We start from the raw sequence: 14,132 nt of genomic DNA on the forward strand, positions 1-14,132 counted from the left end.
TAGAGAGTTTTTGATTTGGAGAGATTGAAGAGGTTTGGGGTCATAGGAAATAGTTGAAAAAAGAAAAAGGAAACCGTCAGAGATATACTCGGTGACGTTAGTCAAGCTCGCCGAATGTGGCTTGCATTGCCGACTTTCCTGGTTCCTGAGCAGAAATCTCTAATCTTTTATGTGAGATTAGATGTGCTCACCGAACCAATCTATGAGTCTCTACTTCCACTTTCTCTTACCGAGTTAGCTTCAATTTCTGAGCAAAAATCTCTGATTTCTTAGGCGAGGTTAGTCGTACTCGCTGACTCAATGAGTGATGTTATGTACAGAACTCTATGATCTTTTCAGAGAGGGCACACTGACTTGGCAAGTCGCCGAGTGACCTCGGTGAGATTTAGCCTCTCCATTCCTTGAGTACTTTTAAGACTTTATTCGGACTTAGGAAATTTCTAGGGCATTATAATGTCTCATACTCGATAGTGTATGAGATGTCTTAAATAATCAGATTGAGATCAGACGCCATGTGCTCACTTGCTTACACTATTAGACTCCTATAATGAACTAAAATATGATAAATAGGGTATCTTTAAGGTAGTTTGAATGACCTTATCTCTTAATCTTCATATGTTATGATTATTAGCTGCTTCAATTGATCTGATATATACGTTATGTGTCACTCTATCATTTTACATCCAGTATAATTCTATATGTACTTATGTCCTTTCTGTCAGAGGCGTTGAATCTTTTACTGATACATGCTTAGGTACACAGACAGGTGATTAGGCCACTCGCTAGGTTCCATATCTTTTTTATTAGTGTGTCCTTCTCTGTTTCTTGGGGCTTAGTCTACATCTTTCAAATGCTTTATATTTATTTGTTTAAGGCATATCGAGGGCTTTGTCCCGGTAGGTATTACTCAGTTATGTTTAAAGGCTTCATAGATAGATAGATGGTTATGTTTCAGTTTGGACCTTCATGTCCCTTATTATTAATTTCAATTCCACGACTTATGTTTTATGCAAAGTGTTTTCTTTTACAAGACTTGACCTTACAAATGTTTGTAAACTATACTTTTTGCTCATGTCTAGATGTATGCTCATGTCCAATGACATATTATGGGTATGCTCAGGCCAACAATGACATCAAGTGCCAGCCACACTCAAGAGATAGGCTCAGTGACAAAAAATATAAAATTCTTGAAATTATCCTTCTTATAAAAGCACATAAACCTTTCGTGAGACCTCGCAGTCATGATAAAGGCCCTTCAACAACAAAAAATTTACTAAAGAGGGCATAACTCCCTTGTACGAACTCAAAATATGATGATTATTCTTTCAATAATTTTAAAATCATGATATGGATCTAATGATTCAATCAAAACACTATTTATATCTCATTTGGTTCAGGTGATACTACTAAAGCTTAACATTTCAAAACATCAATCTATGAATAAGGATCCAAAACTCATTTGAGACAGATCAAACACAAATCAATACCTGTTGTAATCATCACATCACCCTTACAAAGTTGTCTTGACCAAAAGTTGACTTTAGTCAAATCTAACTTTCTTAAAACTCAAAAATCCAATCAAAGACACAAATCACTCTCGAACACCTCGAAACCAATACTAACCACTCAACCAAGTCAAAATTCATCTTTCAAACACTGTCAGAACTCAAAACAACCTCATATTGAATTTGGTCAAATATCTTAAACTTCAAACCTTCAAAACTAAAAATTTCAATCAATTCTCATCTAATCACCTTGGGAATCACATCATCCATTCTCACAAGTCATAAATAACATAATAAAGCTACATGAATGTTTTTTCATGCTCCGAGACTACAACATGGGTATGAACGACACCTAGAACCATTATTGGCCTCGAGCGAACTCTTGGCCTGACTTACTACTGAGTGGAAGACTAAACACTTATGCAAAAGCTTTAAAGGTAAGTAATCATTAAAACATTTTAAGCATTTAATTTACTTCAACTTTCATTCCCCATAAGGATACCTTAGGCATGACCGACACTCAAAGACCATTGCTAGCCATAAGCGAACCACTTGGTCCGATCACTAATTCAATCACATCAGTGGAAGACTTAAAATACTCAAAGAAGACACTCAAATGAGCTAAAAATTCAATACTTAATGAAGAAATAGTTTAACTAAGCATCAACTCAATCTCATAAATAATAGTTCCTCAAAAATAGAGTCAAAGGGGACATCAACTCCAATCTATTCAGTCTATGTCTATGAAGCCTCTATCAACTATCAAGAAGGTGCCGAGACAAGCCCACGGCTACCTCAAAAAGGAACTACTAAAACTAATAAATGAAATAAATATGATTTCTCCGAAGGCGAGAAGGTCTCACCAGTATCAGGAAGGAAGCTAATCTTCAATGGAACGCCTATTGATTTATATCTATAACATACAATGATGCAGGCCAAATGACATCAGTATATGGAATGTACGAGTACGTAAAATAGTTGGAAGGAAGTATGATAAACCATACTCAACTATGAAATTGATTCAACTCGATAAGCATGCAATTCAAAAATAAACAGTTCTTTGGAAATAGACTCAATAATATACAATCTCAACCAAATCAAACCATACAATTTTAGAGAGTTTCTCTAACCGACAACCATCACTTATGAGCTATTGATAATACAATGATTCGCACTGCCGTTGGTGCAGTCGTCCAATACTTTGCTAGGGTAAGGGACGATCAACCTCGTTGGATCCACAATCAATCAAAGTCCTCTATCCTATACTGTCTACTTAGTTTAATGGGTTTGAGTTGTTATTTACTCGTACCTGAATCCGTGTTTAATACTACTTCCAAATACTCAATATGCTCGTATGCTCAATCAAATCAATTTATTCAAATCATATCATCTAGTCTCATTGGATTCTCATCAAACTCAATCTCATCTCATATGAATCATCAAATCTTTCATTTAAAACTTACTTTCAAACTCATTCATACCTCCTGAAAACTCTATCTCAAAATATTCATTTATACTCAAAAATGCTCATGTTTAAATAATAATAATTTTTAAAGACTTTTCAGACTCAACTCATTTTCGTTCAAGACTCATATGCTCGTTCAAACTCATTCAAGTATACACAGACTCAATTTAAAATAATACTTAGTTTAAAGCATGAAAACCATTCTCATCAATTAAAAATAAATGCATGTTAATATAATGATCATCAATTCAACTAGGGTTCATTAAATGAAATCATGAAAATAATTCAAGAACTCAAATCATGGTAATCATCACAATATACTCATATATATAAAAAGCTTAATAAAAAATTACATAGATAACTCAAGAACTCAATTTAACGAGATTGAAACTCAAACTCAAACTCAATCTTGACTGAATGAAGATGTAAGGCACGAGGACAAAGTCATTCCAACATTGTGATTAGCCTTATATATACCTGGAATGAAGATTATCTCGCCGAAAATCAAAGACCTCTCTTGAAAGCCTTGAAATCTATCTCTATTTCCTCTATTCTCTTCTCTCAAAAGTTCTACGTGCTAATGAGAGGGGGAAAATCCTTTTAGGGATGCTAACAAACTGATATTTAGTCCCTAAATATGTAGGGTTTATTTGGAAATAAGTGGAAAAAGACAAAAATACCCTTCATTAAAATAGGGTGGGGCAACTTCATGAGAGGTCCTTCACGGGCCGTATAGCTCTTCACGGACTGTGAAGGCCTCCATGAAGAGGCACTAAAGCAAGGTCCGTGTGGGTCTAATTCCATCGAGCACTTCCACGGTCCGTGGAGACTTTAGGGGGGAAGTTTCATGGATGGAATCCACGACTCATGGTAACCACCACGGTCTATGGACCCTTCTTGGGAAGGTTTTCAACTAGGCCTCAACTCCACGGCCCGTGGTGCCCACCACTATCCATAAAGGTTCTCATGAAAGGGCCCTAAGAACTTTAGGGGTATTATAATGTCTCCCCTTGGGATCATTCGTCCTCGAGTGATGACCAATGTAGGAGCTCACTCAAGGCACAAATGCAAAACAAGAACTCAGATACACAAACACTCAAACATTCAAAGAATCATTTACTTAGACTCAAGAATACACATCATATACTCAAACTCAGAAAGAACATCAACTCAAAGATAGGAAAAGGAATATTACCATCAACATCATCATTAGAAGGCACAAATAGATGTGGGTATTTGGATTTCATATCCTCCTTGACTTCCCACGTAGCCTCCTCAACAAACTAATTTTGCCTTAGAACTTTGACTAAAGTGACCTTTTTAGTCCTCAACTTGCGAACTTGATGATCAAGAATCTGAACCAAAATTTCATCAGAAGTCAAACTCTCTCTCAGCCCAATGCTCTTAGTAGGAACAATAAGTGAAGGATCTCCAAACATTTCTTAAGCATAAAAATATGAAACATAGGATGAATAACATCTAATTCCGGTGGAAGGTCTAACTCATAGGCAACATTGTAGATCCACTTTATAATCTGGTAAGGACCAATGTAATGCGGACTCAACTTTTCTTTCTTTCCAAACCTCATAACTCCCTTCATGGGTGAAACTTTTAAATATACCAAATCATTTACCTTAAATTCCAAGTCTCCTCTCCTAACATCAGTATAGGACTTCTGTCAACTTTGTGCAATCTTTAGCCTTTGCTGAAGGATCTTTACCTTCTCTATAGCTTAATACAATAAGTCTGGCCCTATCAACTTACCTTCATCAACCTCAAACCAGTCAATTGGCGATCTACATCTTTTCTCATAAAAAGCCTCATATGGACCCATCTGAATGCTTGAATAAAAACTGTTGTTGTAAGCAAATTCAATGAGCGGCAAGTGGTCATCCCAATTACCTTTGAAATCAATAACAAAGGATCTTAACATATCTTCAAGGATCTGAATATGTGCTTTTCCTAACCATCTGTCTGGGGTGGAAAGAAGTACTAAGATTCACTTCTAAACCCAAACCTTTTGGGGATGACTTCCAAAACTATACAGTGAATTGGGTACCTTTGTCTGAGATAATGGACAAGGGAACTCAGTACAATCTGACTATCTCTCTAATATACATCCTTGCATAATTCTCTACTAAGTCTGTGGTCCTAACGGTCAGGAAGTGGGCTGATTTGGTCATTCTATCCACAATCACCCATATTGAGTTATATTGTCTGCGAGATTATAGTAATCCCGTAATGAAGTCTTTATTGATCATATCCCACTTCTATTCTGTAATCTCAATGTTCTAAGCCATACCACAAGGCCTTTGGTGTTTAACTTTGACTTGTTGGCAGTTCGGGCACTTTGACACAAACTCTGTTATATCTCTCTTCATCCTATTCTACCAATATACTTCCCTTAAGTCGTGGTACATCTTTGTGGAGCCTGGGTGAATCGAATATCTGAAGCTATGTGCCTTTACCATGATCTTTTCTCGAATGCCATCAATACTTAGAATACACAATCTTCCTTGATATCTCAACACTCCATTCCCCCCTTTGATAAAAGCTATAACTTTTTTCTTATGAACGTCTTCTTTTAATTGGAGAATAATAAGGTCTTGGTCTTGCTTTTCATTCACTTCCACCACTAATAAAGACTCAGCCTCATTCTTAACAATTGCACCACCTTCACTAGAGTTAATAAGCTGAACTACCAAATATGCTAGCCTATACACTTCTTTAGACAACTCCTTCTTTCCTTCCTTAACATGAACGGTGCTTCCCATGGATAACCTACTAAAAGAATCAACAACAATATTAGCTTTACCTGAGTGGTAGAGAATGCTCATATCATAGTCATTGAGCAACTCAGGCCATCTCCTCTGCCTCAAATTCATCTCTTTTTGACTTAACACATACTAAAAACTCTTGTGATCAGTAAACACACCAACATGCATGCCATAGAGATAGTAATACAAAATCATAAAAGTGAACACTATGACTGCCAACTCATGGTCGTGAGTCAGGTAGTTTCTCTCATGGATCTTATGTTGTCTAGAAGAATATATGATAACCTTACCCTTCTGCATCAATATACAACTTAATCCAACTCTGGATGCATCACAATAGCTAACAAAACCATTCGTTCCCTTGGGTAGGGACAAAATTGAAGTAGTAGTCAACCTCATTTTCAGCTCTTGAAAATTCTTCTCACACGCATTGAACTATTAAAATTTAGTCTTCTTTTGAGTCAACTTAGTCAATGTATATGATATAGATAAAAACCCCTCAACAAACCTCTGGTAGTACCTAGCCAAACCCAAGAAACTTCTTATGTTATTCAGAGATATGGGCTAAGGCCAATTCTTCACCACCTCAATCTTCTGCGAATAAACTCAAATACCTTTACCAGATAAAACATGACCTAAGAATGCCATAGAAGCAAGCCAAAATTAACACTTTAAAAATTTAGCATATAACTCCCTATCCTTGAGCGTCTGAAGAACAATCCTGAGATGATTGACATGTTTCTCTTTATTTCTAGAGTAGATCAATATGTCATCGATAAATACAATCCAAACATATCCAAATACTGTTTGAATACTTGATTCGTCAAATCCATTAATGATGTAGGAGCGTTAGTCAAACCAAAGGACATAACAAGAAACTTGAAATGACCATATTGGGTTCGAAAAGCTATCTTTGGGATGTCACATTCTCTCACTTTCAATTGAGGATAACTTGATCTGAGGTATATATTTGAGAAATAAGTGGCAGCCTGAAGTTGGTCAAGAAAATTATCTATTTTGGGAAGAGAATACTTATTCTTAATGGTGACCTTGTTCAACTAACGATAGTCAATACACAGACTGAGGGAACAATCTTTCTTTCACATAAAAAGGACGGCAACGACCTAAGGTGAGACACTCTATAATGACCCTCCAGGTGATTAACCTAATACTGCATCTGTTTTATCATTTAGAGCATTTTTATAGTGACCCCAAGTTATTTATGACCTGTTGGCACTTGTACCGCATAGCCTAATTATTCGTTTGGGTTTTAGATTTGTTTCCCTATTTTGGAGCTTTTATAGCTTGAAAAGTTGATTTGGTCTTAAATCTAGGAAAATGACCTCAGAATGGAATTCTGATAATTTCATCAACTCTAGAATGGCCAAATTAGGCTAGAAGCATGGTCAACACAAATACTGAGGCAATCAGTAAAAGTTTGAGGCCATCTGGCGCTTTTGCCTTTGAAATTTAGCTCATGGTTGACTTTGGTCAACATTCTTGGAAAAGACACTCGAATGAAAATTTTGACAGTGTGGTTAGCTCTAAAATATTGAATTTGGTCTAGAATGATCCTTCATTCACTTCTCGAGATTGGCAATCTAATTTTGAGCCTTATTGTGGAATTTAGCTCAAAATAACCCTTAGGTGGACCCCCTTTCATTCGTAATGACCTCATATGGAAATTTCAACTACATCATTGAGTCCAAAATGCCAAATTTGATGGGTTAGCATATCTCATTTGCACGCACAGTATTCCGAATGAATTTTGAGCACCATATCGAAATATTTGAACTTGAAAAACATCAGCTTTTTAGCTGATATGTGGTGTAGGAGAATTTGTTCTTCACGATCGCGGGCCCTTAGCTGCGTTCGTAGAGACACAGGTTCTTGTTCTCCCCATTCGCGGAGGTATGAGTGTTTTGCCTCTGTATTTGCGGGGCCTTGGCTGCGTTCTTGAAGGCCAAGTTTTGTGACCTCCGTGTTCGCGGGCCACTTAGACTGCATTCGCGAAGGCCAAGTCTTGGTCCTTTAATAAAAGGCCAAGAATGAATTTCAGCTCTATTTCTTCATTTCAAACCTCGATATCTCCATTAATACAAACTCAAATTAGGAAATTTAAAGGTCTAAATTCAAGAAAATTTCGTGGGGAATCTATTGGTGAGATCAGAAACTTAAGGAGGCTTTGTGTGAGGTAAATTTAAGAAACTTGTTGCTGCCTTAGTCATTTTCAAATTTAATTTTTGTTGAACTTTGGGTGGATATATCTTGATTATATGAGCTCCATTACACAAGGAACATCTTGTTGTAATTTATTTGTATTGGGAGAGTTTCTTTTTTGAGAAATCGTTGATCATAGTTGTTGCCATTTCTACCTTTTTTGTTAGAATTATGAGAATTTTGTTGCATGATCGTCTTGCATTGTTTTTCCATCTTGAATTATATTGTAATTTGATTCTTGAGCTTAGAGTGTTGTTTAGAACCTATTTTGGGGGGCAATTTTTGAATTCTAAAAGTGGGTCCCATATTTCCTGATTTAGACCCCGAAATTATTTCGTCTCCAAAATTATAAATTTGGTGTTCAAACGACCATAATGATGTTGTGATTCTAGTTTTGACAACGTGAAAGCGTTTTGAGGTCGTTCAAAAGGGAAAAACTTTGGCATAATAAATTAGAGTATACGTGTCCGTCCTACAGGTAGGCTACAACTTTCCTTCTATTAGATTGAGCTGAAATATGTGAAAGCATGTTGAATTAGAGGGAATTTGGGTTGGGTAGCACATTTTTATATCTTAGGGATTAGAAATCATGTGTTAGGTTGCTACTGGGTTTTTTGGGTAATTGTAAGCATGTGTTCATTTTCGTTATTTTTTAGTGTTGTAAGAAGAGTTGAATTTGTATGTTGTTGATATTCTGAGCCTTAGTATAGGTTGTAAAATTGCCTAGTTTCTCCAATGTTGCTCCGGCCAACTTAGATCCTTATAAAATGGTGTAGTGGGTTAGTGCCTGGTAGATTGTCCTTAGCTAGGCGGTAACCTTGCTTTTATCAATACCCTTATCTATAACTCGGCATGATTGCAACTGTTAAGATGCATTGGGGATACTAGACTTTGGGAGCATTCGGGTTCTACTCCGGTCTAAGGTTTGGTGGCTTATCAGTTGACTCAATTGGGAAGGAGATTCTTGAAACTAATATCATCCAGTTGGAAAGAAGAATATTCAGCACCTTAGGATAATCATCTGTGAGCATTTAGGTACCCATCCCCGGCCTCTTCCGACTTACTAGTATAGCGAGCATCCGGGTACCCAACCGCTACCTCGACCGTATAGATGTGCTATGGCAAGCATCTGGGTACCCCGCCCTGGCCTTGACCGTACTGATGAATTATAGCGAGCATCAAGGCACCCAGCCTCAGCCTAGACCACCTTAAATACTCGGGTGATCATCTGTGTCCAAGTCCCGGCCTCGACCCCTAACGTATTCCTATTTCATTAATGCTTGGAGATTCTTGGTTCAAAAATGAAATGGTTCTTCGATTCTTGGAATTATAGATTCTTGATTCCTAGCCTTGGTAGTTGTAGATATTTTGTGTACTCGGTGGGCTTATGGGAGTTCGTTCAAATTTTTATTTTAACTTGCGCATGAATGTCCCGGCTGGACTTATGGGGGTATATTTGGGTGTAGGTAGTTGTAGTTCTCTTATCTATTATTTTTTCTACCTTAGATTCTTATTATGATTCTTGTTTAGACTTATTCCTCTTTTTTATATTGTTCTTATCTTTCCTGCTCAGTCGGCCTATGATGCCTACTAGGTACCAGCCACCGACGTGGATAGATTAAGCCTGTTGCAGTCAGCTCCGGAGACTAGGGTGAGCACTTGCCGTTTTGAGATCATTTTTGTCTCCTTCAACTTGGATGGCCCGTTTTTTGCATTTTTGAGACTAGCCAGTTGATGTATATATAGTTTTGGTCCACTTTTGGGACTTGTACTCGTCTTTTATGTTGTAGTAGCTTTGTACTTGTGACCTCCAGGTTTTGAGGGGGATCCGTAGTTATATACATCAAGTTTTGGTTTTGCTTTCGCTTATTTAATTCAAGTTATTTTGGCATTTTACAATTTTTGATTAGTTTTCTCTCTCAAATTCATCACTTGTCGTCCGGATTCACGGGTTGACTTACCTACTGATAGGTTATAGTAGGTGTTATCATGACCTGAGAAATCGGGTTGTGACACAGCCAACCTAATTAATCTCTTATTTGAGAGATCTTTCAACCGCTCTTTAAACTCTTTCAACTCAGTAGGAGCCATTATATATGGAGAAACAGAGATAGGTTGCGTATCACGAAGAAAGTCAATCTCCTTATCAGGAGGGACCCCGGGCAGATCATCAGGGAAGACTTCAGGAAACTTATTAACAATAGGAAGTGACTCAAGGGATGGTGTCTCCCCACTATTATCTCTAACTTGAACTATGTGGTAGATACGCCCCTTAGAGATTAACTTTCTAGCCCTAAGGTATGAAATAAATTTACCCTTAGGCACTACTAAACTACCCTTCCACTTTATGACAGGTTCATTCGGAAAATAAACTTGACAAGTCGAGTTCTACAATCAACTATGGCATAACAAGCATAAAGATAGTCCTTGCTAGGAATGACATCAAAATCTACCATGTCTAACTCAACTAAGTCAGCCATGATATCTTTGTGATAGATAGACATAGGATAATCTCTATAGACCCTCTCAACTAGGATAGACTCACCAACAGGAGTAGAAACACTGAAAGGCTCAAAAGGACGCTCAGGAAGAATCTCAAACTTATTAGCCATATATGGGTTCACAAAAGACAAGGTGGTCACCCGAATCAAGCAAAGCATAAACATCAAAAGAAAAGACTAGAAGCATATCATTGACCACATCTGGCAAGTTCTCTTGATCCCGGTGACTAGCCATAACATACAAATGGTTTGGACCTCTGCATGTACCCGAAGTGGTACCTCTCTAATTACCTTGACCTGGTAATGCCTGTTGACACCTAATTTTGACCCTCCACAATCCAAATTAGCTATTGAGTTTCTTCAATTTCGAACATTTTGAAATAATTAGATTTTATAAAAATCAAAATATTTTCATGTTATTCTTAATTAATTTTGTCATTTTTTAAATAATTTTAGAATATATATATATATATATATATATATACTTCTATATTATTATACCCTTAATTACTACTTTTATGATTATTCGTAAATTATTTCAAAAAGATTTTAATTTTATTATTTATTTCATAAATTAGTAGCTTTTATTTTCAAATTAATTCATTTAGAATTAAGTTAATTATTTTACTTTGTCAAAATTAAGAAGCTCATTAATTAATTGATATTAATTCATTCTATTTAAATTTTAGCTGAATTCCTAATTAAATTCAATTTGGCTAAATTCATAACTCAATTGGCTATAGTTGAAACCATATGACCATTTGTTAAATTTCAATCCTAGCCAATTTTCCTACCCAATTCCACAATTTCCTACGCATTCAACACTAACCAACACCAAATCAACAGCAACTCCCCATTCCCATTCCCATTCCCAATTCGTTACACGTGCCCTAATTTCCAATTTCATTCTTATACTATAATAAACACCAACACTCTATATACTCCAATTATACACCACACCATCTCTATTTAGAAACATGACAATATTTACAACAACTCATACAACATAACAATTTCCCTTTCCATTCAGCCCAACCCAATATAATATACGAATTACACCAACAAACATGACTCAGCAGCCCATTTCCTCTCAATTCCCTGTACTCCAGCGCAAGACCACAACTTACATATGCGTATACGCCTCCAAATACACGTCTTCTACCTCATCACCCAACTCGATAGAAGTATGCCCAGTGCAACAACCTGCGTTGTCTCGTTCTTGGCTCACTGAATTATTTCCACGTCGAGTTTGAAGGATGCGTGAATCTATCTCTACCATTCACGTTTCTTTGAATCTGTCCATTTTGTTGAGAATTTGGGGAATTTTCGATATCAATTCAGCATATTGCTCATCCTTAGAGTAATTTTTGAATTTCAAATTCATTCTCATCCATTGGTCTATCCGATTTTCCCCCTATTTCCCCAAAAGTTTTCCTATAAAAACCCTCTTTTTTTTCTTCAGATGTGGGGGTTACGGGAAATAGATATAGAATAGAGGGTTAGATTTTTGGGATTCACAAAAATAGTAGAGTTTTTCATTCAAAAATCAACACAGATCTTAGAGATAAAAAACAGAGATTGAATCTAAAAGGGTTTGAGTCCAAGTTCTACCCGCTGGTTTTGTTTCATCATTTTTTAGAGTTTGTTGGAATTCTTTGGTGGTTGTGGAAGTCGTTTCAAGCTCGTTCTTGTTCTAGTCGCTGCCCTACAGTTAATATCAGTCTTCTTAATAAATGTTACTTAGTTGTCTTATTTTCCGATTTCATCTTTAGCTTATAGTGATTTATAAAGTTCTGTTTCTTTTATGTGAATATGACCAGTGATTTTTTCAGTTTGCATGTTTATTTTTTTAATATTTTTATGTCTTTACGAATTTGTCTCTCTAAGTAATCATATCACTAGTTCATTGAGTTAGTGGGTTTACAATGAAATAAATATATCTCTTGGCAGGGATAACAACTGTTCTTTAAATAAATTGTTATCTAATTTGAATAACTAGTAGGAATAGGTTTTGCTCCCCCAAGAACGAGGTGTTTTCTTTAAACTTTAAATTTTGAGTATGATTAGGAGCCTAATTGTGTCCTTATTACCATTCGGAATTTGGTAGATTGATGGTTATTTTCCTTGAATAATTTAGCTTTTCTTGTATTTAATCTTGTTTAGCTAAGAAGTGAGCTTAACAATGTGTTTGGTGGCAACTGTGACTTACGGATAATTTATTAATCTGCTCTGTGTATTCACATTAATTTGGTTTACTTGTTCTTATTTAGTTAAAATAGATTGTATCTTGTTTTCTGATTTCGAGGGTTAAGAAGTGGTCAGTAACATGGAGTCTCTTTAATTTGTGATCTTTGTTAATTTTCCTTAGCTTATGTGAGTTTATCTCAATCTTGTCTAAGTTATAGATTTGTCTTTCTTCAAATTTGATTAAGAAGTAAGTTTCAATTATCATGTTTTTAGCTTACAATATTGGTCGAACTTACTCTACATAGCTACTGCACTTTCTACATTTTTTTTAAATGATTCGAATGTATTAAGTTTAATCTCCAGTAGCTAATGTTTTTAGCCTTTTGAGGATAAAACTTGTCTTCACACTTAAATTATTAGAACTTTGTTAATTAGATGATGCTTTGCTGTCATAAATATGTGTGAGAATTAATTGTATGATAATTATCTTGTTTAGCTATTTGATTGAAATTTTTATCATAGTCACTTGTTAATTTTTCTGTCATTTTTGCATGAACTACATCTCCAGTTAGGTCCACTGGACTCCTTTCATTCCTTCACATCTCATGTCGGGTTGAAACCCAACAATTCCATTCGAGTCATCCCTATCGGCGAGCAGAACCGAAGGCTAAATTACAGTCTTGAAAGTGAAGAAATGAACCTGTATACATCAGTATATGCTTAACATACATGGGGAAACAGGCCATATACATTCAGTATACAATCAATGTATACAACAGCAAATTGGGCCAAAGGCCCAAACTTTTAGCAGCAGCAATCCAAAAGGACAAAGGACAGATTTTCAGGAAAAGAGAATGGGCTAGAGTCCATTTGCTTCAGCAGTCATTTTAAAATAAATGGGCCAAAAGCCCACTTATTTTGAGCTATTTTGTTAGTTTAGGACACGATTGATTTGGGTTAAAAAGGCACAAAAATGAAGGAAGAAAAGGTCCCTATGCACTGATCCAGGTGGATAGCAACCAGAATTGGGCCCAAGTTCATTACTTTTATTTATTAAATTGTATTAATTTTTTTGTTTGATTACTTTATTTTAATTCTAATATTATATGTTTAGATTAACTTAATTAAAACTCTTAAAGAGAAGGCATTTTGTTATGATATTTGCTTTATTTAAATAAGTTACTTAATTACTCTCCTTTTATTTAGCTTAATTAATTATTTTCCTTTTACTTAGTTTTTCTTAATTACTCTTCTTTTACTTAGTTTATTTAATTGTTCTTATTTTACTTAATCTTTAGACAAGAGTTTACTTTCATTATAAATAATTTCAAATTTTCTTTTAAGTTAAAAATTCTTTCAAATACTTGAAGTTGTCTTATTTATTTCTAAAATATTTTTCCGAAGTTAGTCAAATAATTTTCAAATCATCGAATAACCGCGCGTTAGCGACCATTTCAAGTGCTAATACCTTTTGAAA

The 14,132-nt window shown here is 35.7% G+C and overlaps 1 long non-coding RNA gene across 1 annotated transcript; it reads left to right on the top strand.

Moving 5' to 3' along the window:
- The first annotated feature begins 11,451 nt into the window (after positions 1-11,451).
- Positions 11,452-13,815, top strand: LOC129887468 (uncharacterized). The gene is made up of 2 exons (XR_008766401.1): positions 11,452-12,178; positions 13,224-13,815. It is a non-coding gene; the product is annotated as an uncharacterized LOC129887468 (long non-coding RNA).
- Positions 13,816-14,132: the final 317 nt, after the last annotated feature.

The sequence above is a fragment of the Solanum dulcamara genome, chromosome 4 (assembly GCF_947179165.1).
Source record: "Solanum dulcamara chromosome 4, daSolDulc1.2, whole genome shotgun sequence".
NCBI classification, from domain to species: Eukaryota; Viridiplantae; Streptophyta; class Magnoliopsida; order Solanales; family Solanaceae; genus Solanum; species Solanum dulcamara.